Here is a 12,771-nt window from a genome sequence, read left to right on the forward strand (position 1 = left end):
TGCAGAGCTCAGGTAATCTGATCTTTCTAGCTGTGACTCAATTCTCGGGTCTTCCCTCCAGGTGTTCTTTATAATGAATGTCACTTAACCAAGGCTCAGTAGGATTTATGGATTCCCAGATTGCTCCTCTCTGAATTTGCTCCCTGAATGAAGGACTACACAAAAATGCCACTAATGATGCACAGCCTCAACTGTCCTGTTAGCTGGCTTCTATTCAGTTCTCACTCTAAAATGGCAGGACTTGTTTCTTTGCAGTTCATGTTTCTAGAGTGAGCAGAAGCAGTAGTGAGCCCTGCTGAAATTTCATACCCACCAACATTCATTATTTTAAATGTATTCACAGCAATGTGAGTATAGTGTGACTTGCACAACATTTTGTTTTAATTATTCTCTCCTTCGAGGATGCCAATAACTTCAGCAATGAATTTCCTTCCAGAGAATACTTCATATAAAAAGTTCTGTTAGTACTTTTTGTTATTAATCTAATTTTTTTTGAAAATGTAATGGATACTGATTATGTTTTCTAAATCTTTACTGTAAGTTTCATAATGTCATTCTTGATTTGTCTTCAATCATAGAAAATAAAGATAAATATTTGGTTGAGCTACAGCTCAGCCTCAGAAAACTAATCTCAAGTGTAAAAGAATAGGCAAGCATATTTTCATAAATATTTCTCATATGGCATTTGATAAATTGCTAGTAACATTTAAAAACATTTCTTTTCCAGAAGAGAGGGCTTAGAGATTTTGGTTAGAATATCTGAGGTTATAGAATTTAAAAATTAAAATATAAAGAATGAAGATGAAGCTTTTACCTCTTAACTACTTTAGCTGCATGCTGGTTTACCTGGAAGAGCCAAACAAAAGAAATTCCAGGCATGTCATTTTCATTCCAGCAGAAGTCATATGTGCTAACTTATGTTAAAGAATCCAAGAAACATAGACTAAAAAAAAGAGAAATAAAAAATGTTTTAAGTAACGACATTATAATATAATCAGGCAGGACCTCCTTGCTACTAGTCCCTCTGTTCCAGAATTGAAATAAATCACCCCAATAAATCACCCCTTCCCCATCACTACAACTAATTTAAGCATAACTTAAGAGAAAATAAGATCCTGGGTTGGTGTTCTTTTTGTTGATTTTAGTCTATTTACATCCGTGCATAGTGGTATCTTGCAAGTGAGTTAAGACTGGGCTTGTTGAATTATCTGTGGCAACTTATATCTTATTTTATAATTGATCTGGATTAAATAATAAAGTGTGGTTTGAGCATTTTAAATAATATTAGCCATCATTTATTGAGCACATACAATGTGCTAGTACTCTTCTAAAATCTCATTTTTTTTTTCTAATCCTCATAACTTCCTATGAAGTAGGTGTTCCCATTTTACAGATTGGAAAGATGAAGCCAATAAACTTCCCCAAACGACTCAAGTAGCATATAACATAGCCGCACTTGAAGTACACGTTGTCTTCCTTCAGAGCCTATGGACTCAACTCCAGAACACCACTGAGCATGCCTCCTGTCCGTGTGTTGGCCCTGACACACACAGTGTACACATCTGTAGACTCACGTCCCTTCTTGACAGAAAAGTGTCAATCGTTTCTTGATTTCAGGCATGCAAATGTTTTAAATCTGGAAGCTTCGGATTTTCTTTTCTTAAATGCAGTTAGATGCCTGCCGCTGGTGTTTTAGAAACGAATTCACCTCTTTCCCCACCGCCTAATTCAGTGCCTTGCAAAAAGTAGCTACTCAATAAATAATCTCTTTAAATATATGAATTAATATAAACATGAGGCAAACTCTCTTAACCATTTGATCTGTCAGTTACTGCTTCAATAAAGTGGAAGTCATCTCTTGCTTATTGGAAAAGGATGATACAGAGGGAGCATAGCATGGTAGCTAAGGTCATGGACTCTAGAGTCAGGGTGCCTGGGTCTAAATATTGAACATATTTATTGTGTGATCTGCAAGTTACCTAACTACCATGTCCTCAGATGCATCATCAGTGAATGGGGACTATGGTAATACTAGAACCTATCTTCTAGGTTTTGCAAGGACTAAGTGTTTTCTATATGTAAAAGCACTTAAAACAGCTCCCAGTACCTAGTAAGTGTAATGTAAGTGTTAACAAATAAAATAATATGAACAGGAAAAAAATGTGTGAAAAAGAATTGGGTTAAAAATGCATATTAAGTCGATATGCTCACTGAATGTTGTGTGCAAAAAGAAATTTAGAGCTGCATGTGTGACTGAATAAAAAATGTGAACCAAATTTTGATGTCAGTAGGTAAAGGAGGAAATCAGCAGTGTTTCGTAAACATTTTACATGTGAAATCCCAGAGATTTTTATCTTGGAGAATATGGCCTCAGTCAAATCCTGTATAATTTATTCTTAGACCTATAATTTATTCTTAGACCTATTTTGAAATGCTGAAACTCATTTTAGGTGTGGTTGCCCTGAAAATGTCAGCAGTCTGGACAGCTTGGGCTCTGTGCACATCTGTCTTTCAGCTACATTGCAACCAATTCTAGTAATGGCATTCCAGAAACCTGTGTGTTTTGAGAGCAAAAGTTCAAGTCACAATGAGGTGTAAGTTCAGTTCACCCTTCCTCCCCCCTAGGATTTCGTGGGAAGTTAGAAATAATCTTATTTAGAACCAAGATGTGAAATTAATAGAAACCAATTGATTGGAAGAAAATACATGGATATAAATACCTAAATATAGCTAAGGTGACCATATAATCTATCATCCAAAGTAGGATTCTTTTTAAAGTAAAAGGGGAGGTTATTGATAATTATACCAAGAAAATAGGAAAAATCCAGAACTGTCCAGACAAACTGGACATATAAACACTCTAAATACAACCTATATCTGGCACTGTGTATCAGGTTTTCAAAATGTATACCATTCTATAGTACAGACTTTTCATGAACGTTTTGTAGGTTTTTGAAAGTAGTGAGTTTAAAAGTGTAGCTACTCATTCTTGTGATGCCTAAAATGCTTACCGTGTAGACAAAGACAGTATCTTGCAATCTGGAGAAATGAGTCAGAATTCCTCCAAAGCGTATATTGCACCTGCTGACCTCTTTGAAGTAAGACTACAAATGAATCTTTCTATAAATACCATGTTGAAGGTTCTTAGTAAAGGACTTAACATCAGCCACTTTATGAACCACAGTGAGTCATGAGAGCAGAATGGACTAAAAGCGAAGAGACTGAGCTCCTTGTTGAATGCCAACAGTCCTTTATAAAATACCTCTGACTCTCAGAAGTCCTAAAAAGGATCTTTATCTTGGAATCTGTTACAGCATGGGTGTGCACAGGGTGTGTGACCAACCATCTTTTTTCCAGCTTCTCTGTCAGGCCTTAGTCATTTGTGTTGGTCTATTTGTAATCCTGTGATAAAATTAGCTTTCCTTTGTGTCTACGATTTGTTGTCTAAAGGATATCTATTAAGTGGGAGGAACAACTCCAGAGAAGTTGGGACAGATAGCATTAAAGCAGAAAGTTATTAACATTCTAATAAAAACAATTTAAAAATAATTAAATCATTCAGACTTGGCAGTACACACTACACTTATTGGTTCTCATGAGTTTAAGTGGAAATTGGTATTTCCAAATTTAAAGAGAAAGATGTAATTATCAAAAAATCAAAATTAAGGCGTAAGACATTGTTACACAGAGGAAAATTAAGCGAAAGTAATACTACTGGGATTCTCATATTGTTTGTATTTTTCCAGATACACAAACATGAAAGAAATCATCTTTGAATGGGAATATTGGGTTTGTAAACAAATTTAGCTTTTGCAGTGCTACAATCCAAAAAGGGAAGACAACCACAAAAAATAGCTATAAATAACAATAATGATAAAAAGCCCTTCTTTCCTCCCAGATTCTACTAACAGCCTTTTTAAAAAAATGCTGTTGGTTGTTGAGGTCATTGCCCGTGATGAAACATTACCAGAAGAGTGTGGGCAAAATAAATGGGGATATGGGGAATTACACCCTCCACACTGCTCTGTGTTCCTGTCCATCTGTGGAATCTCATTCGCTTTATATTTCCTAAATAAAAGTTCATGGAATAAAGAAACACCTAAATAAATAAATTGAAGAATTTATATGTGGTAATGGAAGTTGCATTTTGGTGGGTGATCATATTTTTGGCTGAAATGTCTCCCCCTCTTAATGAACTATGATGGAAAAAATACACACAGGCTCTCAAATCAGCATTACTTTCAATTTAGCCTTAATGAAAAGGTTGTCACAGGAAAAAGCAGCATCTAGTTTTGGTTTAGGAGCAATTTCTTCTTGTTCCTTAGCCTGCATTCTTTCTCAGCTCTTTGTTCCAAGGAAAGAGTGTCCTGCGTCCAAACAAAGTGTAATGAGCTGAACATGGCAAAAGCTTTGGCAACTGGAAAGCAAGATGTGTTACTCTCTTTCAAATGGTACCCAGATCAACATTATCCTTTTAAAATTTTGAGGGGTGCCTGGGTGGCTCTGTTGGTTAAGCATCCGATTTCGGCTCAGGTTATGATCTCATGGCTTGTGGGCTCAAGCCCTGCGTAGGGCTCTGTGCAGGCAGCTTAGGGCCTGGAGCTGCTTTGGGTTCTGTGTCTGCCCCTCCCCGCCTCACACTCTTTCTCTCTCTCAAAAATAAATAAACATGAAAAAAATAAAAAAAAAATAAATAAAATTATAGGTAAAGGTCCATATGTCTGATTCTGCTATGATCACTTTATTTTTTTTTTATAAAAATTTTTTTCAACGTTTTTTATTTATTTTTGGGACAGAGAGAGACAGAGCATGAACGGGGGAGGGGCAGAGAGAGAGGGAGACACAGAATCGGAAACAGGCTCCAGGCTCCGAGCCATCAGCCCAGAGCCTGACGCGGGGCTCGAACTCACGGACCGCGAGATCGTGACCTGGCTGAAGTCGGACGCTTAACCGACTGCGCCACCCAGGCGCCCCATATGATCACTTTAATTAAAATTTTTGTTTTCAAAAATAATCAGCCCTACACAAGAGTTGCAAAAATATTACAGTGAACTCTCATATTACTGTAATACACAGATTCAGCTGTTTTTTTTTTTATCTCTCTCTACATTTTCTGTATGACATATACACATTGCTCTTTTATGTCTGTTTACTTATTTTGCTGAGCCACTTGAAAATTGCTTGCACAGAGTCACCTGGGTGGCTCAGTCAGTTAAATGTCTGATTCTTGGTTTCAGCTCAGGTCATGATCTCATGGTTTGTGAGTTTGAGCCCCACATTGGGCTCTGTGCTGTCAATGTGGATCCTGCTTTGGATTCTCTCTGTTCCTATCTCTCTCTGCCCCTCTCGACTCGTGCTCTCTTTCAAAATAAAAAAATAAACTTAAAAAAAGAAAAGAAAATTACTTGCACAGATCATGAACCTTTCATCCTTAAATATTTCAATATTTTTTTCTACTAATAATGAGAAAATTCCTTTATGTAACTACAGCTTAATTATCAAATCATCAGGAAATTTTACATTGATACAATACTGTCATTTAGTATATCCTTCAAATTTTGACAATTGTCCCTGTATTGCTTTTTAGCTAATTTGTTTTTAACAATTCAGGATTTAAACCAATATCATACACTGCAGTTTGTTGTCATGTCTCTTTAGTCCCCTTTAAATGGATGAGTGAGTGACTTCCTCAGCTTTTCTTGTCTTTTCTGTCATTGACATTCTTTAAGGATAAGGGCTTGCTGTTTTATAGAATGTTCAGTTTGAATTTGTTTGGCAAATCATCATAACTTAATTCAGATTGTGGCTTTTTGTCATGTATAAAATATAACTGATGGTGTGTCCTGTTCAGAATATCACCAGAGGCACCTAATGTCAGTTTGTCCCATTATTGGTGATGTTACTTTCATCACTTGTCTTGCCATTTTTTTTTTACATGGTTTGGCTCAACAATTAGAAAGTGAAACTTAAAAATACTCTTAAAATCAGCACCAATATAATAAATGTAACAAAAACATGCAAAGCATCTACACTAAAATAATTATAACTATTATTAAGAGAACTTAAGGAGCAAATAATGAAGGAGATACTACATGTTCATGAATTGGAGGTCTCAATATTGTAAAGGTGTCTAGTCTTCCCAAATCAATGTATAATCTTAACCAAAATTATAGATTTTTTTAATATAAAGTAACAAGTTGACTCAAAAATGTGTATGAAAATGCCAAGGATATCTAATAGCCAAAACAGTTACAGAAAAGAACAAAATTGGAGAACTCTAACTGCCTGATTTTAAGAATTACTATAAAGCTACAGTAATCATGATGGTAGAGTATTGGCATATAGTGTAGTAAAATAGATCAGTGGAACAGAATAGTCCATAAATAGATCCTCACATATATAGTTAATTGATTTTTGATAGAGGCACCAAAGTAATTCAATGGGGAGAAACACCAATCTGTCCAACAAATGAGCTAGATTAACTAGAAAAATATATAAGAAAAAGTAGATCTTGGTCCTTACATTATATTTTGCACAAAAATTAATTTGATATGGTTTGTAGATCTAAACATAAAGGCCAAACCTTTAAAAGTTTCTAGAAATAAACAACCACAAAAAGGTTTGTAACTTCGAGTAGGCAAAGATTTCTAAGAAAGTATAAAAAAGGCATTATCCATTAGAAGAAAAATGATGAATTGGACATCATCAAAATTGAAAACTTATGTACTTCAATGAAAATTGACATAACCTGCGAGGAAAATATCATCAATTCATTTATTTGACAAAGGAATTATATTTTAAATAGATGTGTCTATATACTATATAACATATAACATACAACATATAATAAATATATGTTTATGTCTACAAATCAGTAGTGAAAAGACAAACAGCCTAAATAAAAATTATGGGCAAAAGATTCATATGGATACCTCACAAAAGAAAAATACAGAATGGCCATTAAGCACATGAAAAGGGAAATGCAATTTAAAACCAAAGTAAGATGCTACTTAACACTCAGCAGCATATATCAAATTAAAAGACTGACAACATCGAATGTTGGTGAGAATGTGATGCAACTGAGACTCTCATACATTGCCAGTGGGATTACAAAATGGTATGAACACTTTGGAAAACTGTTTAGTGTTTCATTATAAAATTAAACATGCACCTACCTTATGATCCAGCAATTCCTCTTCTTGGTAGGTCTTCATCCAAGACAAATGAAGGTATATGTCCGCAAAGTGGTTTGTGTAAAATGTTTATAGTAGCTTCATTTATAATAGCTCAAAGCTGCCAACAACCCAAGTGTTCATCTACAGGCATTTGGTTAAATAAATTGTGGTATAACCATCGATGGTATACCAGTCAACAATAAGGAATAGCAAACTATTCATATGAAAGAGAAACATTATAAATGATTTTCATAAATATGTTGAGCAGAAAAGCCATAAATAAAAGACTAAAGACTGCATAATTCTATTTATATAAAGCTCAAAGTTAGGAAGAACAAGCTAATCTATGGTGATAGAAGTCAAAACTGTAGTTGCCTGTGGGGTAGGGGGAGTAGGAATGGCCTGGAGGGGAGCACATAGAAACTTTTGGAAGTGATGGACACATTTTAGATCTTGATTGGTGTGTTGATTATATGAATCTTTATATTAGTCCATACTTAACAGATTGTGCATTTAAATTTCCATTTCACTGTATATACATTTTCCGTGAATATAATAAAGTCACTATATACATTCAGAGTCACATAGTTTTTTTCTATAACCATACAACCATTACACAGACTTTAGTATGACTTAAATAAATGCATCAAAGGAAACACATTCTTCAAATCCAGGGCACTTACTTTCATGTATAGGAGAATTAACATTATATGTAGTAGTCTATATATTGGATTTTCATCATAGCAGTAAAAATCACAACCGATAACTCATTTCCTGTCTTCTTTTTCAAAGATGAAAGACATTAGAAGTATCTTGAAATACCAACTAGGATTTATTTTCAGTATTTGGAAATAAGAGTTTCACATTTGATTAGCTACTAGTTGTGTTTATTTTCCCCAGTGGCCTCTCAGATTTTAGTAATGCCTCAAAGGCACTAAATCTATTGCTTTACTATGTGGTGGCCTATTTTCTATCGAATTTCACCCTTGGTAACAGTGGTAATTCATAATTTGAAATCCTTATGTCATCCTCTTAAAACTATATCTAAACCAATTGTATTTATTTCTTTCCTGCATTAGTAAATGGTATTTCACTTTTGTTTAAGGACGTTATTTTTATTTTTAAGTAACAAACTGATCTTCAATAATCTCTGAGTCCTTCAGGGTAGGGTACTCTCTATTGATTTCTGCTCATAGTTTTCAAGATTCTATTATGGGTAAGGCAGGAATGGCAGTTTTAATGAGAGTCCTTTTTTGTTTTCGTTGTTGCTGTTACATGTAGATCCAAAGAGTTCTACTAAAATAAGACAAATGTCAGTAAAGAGGAAAATGCAATGGTAGAAAAGGTTTCTTTAGTAAGGCAGATTTCTAACTAGAATGTTTTGATCTAGAGAATATAAGTGATAGGAAATCGTGTAATCCAAAAGATACATACATGCTACTCATGTGGTCACATACATGTCTTCTTCACCAAAATACTGAAAACTAAAATGGCCCAGCTTTATTTGAAGAATGAAAGAAAGCATGTTTAAATGTATAGCTATACTGAGATTAATATAGCTGCCCCCAAGGTATAGTGTTGATTAAATCGACAAGTATGTCTTTATGGAGCACCTGGGTGGTTCAGTTGGTTAAGTGTCCATCTTTGGCTCAGGTCATGATCTCACAGTTCGTGCATTAGGCTCTGCCCTGACAGCTCAGAGCCTGGAGCGTGCTTCAGATTCTGTGTTTCCCTCTCTCTCTGCCCCTCCCCGGCTTGTGCGCATGCTCAATTTTTTCTCTCTCTCTTTCTCTCCTTCTCAAAAAAAAATAAACTAACATTTTTAAAGAAAGAAAAGTTTATTTGTGATTGCTAGAGCTGAGACAGACGTGTTTGAGATGTAGATTTAATATTTTATTGACTCATTTGAGACTGACACAAAGGGAAGCCGGTTTTCCTTAGTGGCCATCCTTTGGTGCCCCTTTGCTTTTCAGTATGCATAATTAATCAGGGCATTCTGACCCAATTGTTGTGTTCCTTACTTTCTTTTATTCCTCTTTATGTTTAATAGAGTAAGATCAGTTCAAAACCATACCTAAAACCTAGTGCATACACGATTGCATTACTTCACAAGATTTTCCTAATGATGGAATGTTTGCTCACATTTATCATAATGAGAGTTGAACAATATCCTAATTATTTTGTCATGTGATAGATCACTAAAGATTATGATTGCATATTTATATCTTTGGAAAAAATGTCATGTGTCTCATTTATTTATTGATTGATTTTTAGAGAGAGAGCACACACAAGCTTTGGGGGAGGGAGGAGGCAGTGGGGGAGAGAGAGACAGAGAGAGAATCTTAAGCAGGTTCCATGTTCAGCGCAGAGCACAACTCAGGGCTTGATCCCAGGACTCTAGAACCAAGACCTGAGCAGAAACCTAGAGTCAGATGTTCAAACAGCTGAGCCATCCAGGTGCCTCTCATGTGTCTCTTTGTTTTTTGTGTTTTGTGTTTTTTTTTTTTTCTTTTGGGGAGAGACAGAAAGAGACAGAGCAGGGGAGGGGCAGAGAGAGTCAAGCAGGCTCCGCTCCCAGTGCAGAGCCCGACACACGGCTTGATCTCCCGATCCTGAGATCATGACCTGAGCCATAATCAAGAGTCAGATACTTAACCAACTGAGCTACCCAGGCACCCCTCTCATTTTTTATTACTATCATTCTGATTACTTTTATTGGTTTGCAATCTTAAAACTTCACTGCTTTAAACAGAGGATTCACTGGTAATTCTGTTCCTTTCATTCTAAACTGAACCAGCATGTTTAGAATAAGAGGATAAGGTATATTCTCTCCTTTAATTGTAGTAAACATTAGATTAGGATCTCTGGTCTTTAAATTTGAAATGTTTGGAGAGATTACTTCCTGTAAAAAATATAATTTTCAGAGTATAAAAGACAAAGTTCGTATTTGTTTCTTTTGCTGGAAGAGGCAAAAAACAGAAGTAGAGATGGAGAATGGGGGAAAATTTGTAGGAAAACAAGCTGTGAAGTACAAAGAAAACCCATACATGGGCCTGATGTGGAAAGTGAGGAGGGTAGGAAAACTGCTTCAAGTCAATGAGGGAATAATAGAAAGGAGAATGTGTAAAAAGAGAGAGAGAGAGAGAGAGAGAGAGAGAGAGAGAGAGAGAGAGAGAGAAAGACTCCTGCTTCATCCCCTCAAAGAAAACATGCCAAGGAAATCTCTGACAAGCACAAGTTCAAGAGGGTTATCTGAGACTAGACATGGTGATCCTAGAAGGATGAATTCTTCGGTGTGAAGAATATTTATTCCTTAGATGTGTTTGCTGTTCTATTTGGAGCTAAGGCAAGAGTGATGAATAATGGATAACAGGACACCCTAATTGTCTCTGTAACAAAGGCGGCAACACTGGAATTCATTATACCTTATTGTGTGAGACCATATATTGACAGATACACAGATAAAAGAACTTACCCTCTATAGATAACAGGTCTTTGTTCCAAACAACAGATTTACTTTTTCAAAAGTAGAAGCTAATAGGGGCTGATTTTGCCTTCCACACCTCATCTCTTTGGTGAAGTAACTACATTAAGCCTCATGGAAAATAAGATAATGATGATAATGGCATCTCCCCCCTGTTTCAAAATCTATTTAAAACAATAGTATCTAAAGATGAACTGCTGCAGAATCACAAAATTTTAAGATGGTGAGGAACTCAGATCCCGCATTATACTTTCTAGGAAGTGGACAAATGGTTCCTGGCCCAGAGTAGCAGTTCCCCAAATGGAAACTGACTAACCAGCTTCCTTCCTGCCTGCATCTTTTCCTCCCCTTTTCCCTCCCTTCCTCTCTGCTTCCCTTCCTTCTTCCGAAAGCCTTTATTTTGCAGAGGAGGCAAGGCCAAGCAACTTGTCCAAACTCACTTGAAATCAAGACCAGGGCCCTTATCTTCTAATTTCTAAAATAGGGCTGATTCCCCATTGTCTTCTTGCTCATGCACTCAAACAAACCATACTCTTACAAGTATCAATAGAGTCAGTTTTTGCTTCCTTGAAGATGAGGAACACTTGGCCTGAATTTCAAATTGGCATTTCTTACGGAGTTTGAACAATCATGTAGCTTTGTATTTCCTTGCCGAGCATTTCATTTGCTCTTTTGGTGCTTTTTAAACAACCTTTCATAACACTTTTCTTTTTTCCAATATAATACATGAAGTGTATGAATCTATAAATTGATTTAAGCCCTTGAGAAGGAATGGTGCTACTTGTACTGTATATTAAAATGGTAAGGCATCACTATTTGCCATAAAATGACACTGTAGTAGTGTCAGTAAGAAAGGAACTCACATCTCACAGAGCATCGACAGGGACATTGGAAATGAAACACTATTAATCCATTTAAGTTGGTGAGTCTGACTTATTTTGCTTTATGAATCCTTGCAGGTAGTTTTGGGTAATGAGCTGTTGCAGATAGTTTTAGAGAATGTTTGTATTTGTGTCTCTGTGAAATGTTAACATCATTCAGGCTTAGCTGTGCCACGAAGACAATTCATGTTCACTGTGGAGAAAAAAAATTAACTGAGGACGGTACATTCTAGTTACAGCTAGACTTTTGGAGTCTGTGTGTTTTTCTGACTACAGTTTCAGAAATTGAGTACAATCTTTAGAGATTACGCTTTATCCGAAGCACCACCGTGGTGCAAACTATTATCATTCTGTGCCCTTTTGGCTCCCAGTTGTGCCTAAGAGGACACTGGTGGTAGGACAATTAAAGAAACCACAGTTAATGATATTTTCTTCCTGCAGGATCTGCCCTGCTGATTGCACTCTTAATTCGCCCAATTGTGGAAAATAATGAAACATTTATTTTTTTTTTAAACTCCATCTCTTGGGTGGGTAACTGGTCAGTGTTTTGAAGACACACTATTCCATTTGCTACTAGCTTCATTTGATAGATTATGTCTTAGTTACTTTAACTTTTTAATTGTGTATATGTTCTGTTGAAGTATTTCTGCCTCACTGAAAAAGTAATGGTATCAAGAGTCATGTTACCTATTTTATCTGAAGGTTTAGGTGTCTGCAGCTTGTTTTTTTCGAAATCATTTTTCCCTTTAATTCCTAAATGATAGTTAGGGGAGGAAGTTTTCATAATATAATATTTCAATAATCTAGTTTCTTTCTCATTAAGTATTACATTATAGCACAAGGTGTTTGAGAAATCTAAACATAGAAGGGTTCATTACTGAAGTAGCTTCCAATACAAATCTTATTACTCATTTTGATTAGAAACTAATTAAAACTCAGTATAGCTGCCACTGAAATGCATGTATAGTACTTTAAAAGATAAAGGATTCTAAAGTTGGGAATCATAACAGTGCTCTGGCTAGGTTTTTTTGTTTTTGGTTGTTTTGTTTTGTTTTGTTTTACTTATATAGGAAGAGAGAAGAAATATTAATCAATCTGTAAGACATGGACTTAGATCAAACAGACCACTAGCTAGAAAAGACTACTTCCCATAAAAGTAGGGAGCCAACCAAGCATATGCTGGAGCAGGATCCTGGCGGTCTCTCGTGTGCCAGGAATAATCCCCTAGTAG

The 12,771-nt window shown here is 35.8% G+C and overlaps 1 protein-coding gene and 1 long non-coding RNA gene across 12 annotated transcripts in view; one reads left to right on the plus strand and one right to left on the minus strand.

Annotated features, from left to right (window-relative positions):
• KCNH7 (potassium voltage-gated channel subfamily H member 7) overlaps positions 1 to 12,771 on the plus strand; it is a 492,691-nt gene that overhangs the window by 15,001 nt on the left and 464,919 nt on the right. The gene's annotated exons all lie outside the window — the stretch shown is intronic.
• LOC131503636 (uncharacterized) overlaps positions 820 to 12,771 on the minus strand; it is a 56,967-nt gene continuing 45,015 nt past the window's right edge. For 2 of the 3 annotated variants that reach the window (XR_009257501.1, XR_009257503.1), the window contains exons 5-7: positions 11,523 to 11,733; positions 7,176 to 7,389; positions 820 to 943 (exon numbers count right to left, since the gene is read on the minus strand). This is a non-coding gene — a long non-coding RNA (uncharacterized LOC131503636). Of the gene's footprint in view, positions 944 to 7,175; positions 7,390 to 11,431; positions 11,734 to 12,771 lie in introns of those variants that run through there. The other variant, XR_009257502.1, reaches the window with a different exon arrangement.

The sequence above is a fragment of the Neofelis nebulosa genome, chromosome 2 (assembly GCF_028018385.1).
Source record: "Neofelis nebulosa isolate mNeoNeb1 chromosome 2, mNeoNeb1.pri, whole genome shotgun sequence".
Lineage (NCBI taxonomy): Eukaryota > Metazoa > Chordata > Mammalia > Carnivora > Felidae > Neofelis > Neofelis nebulosa.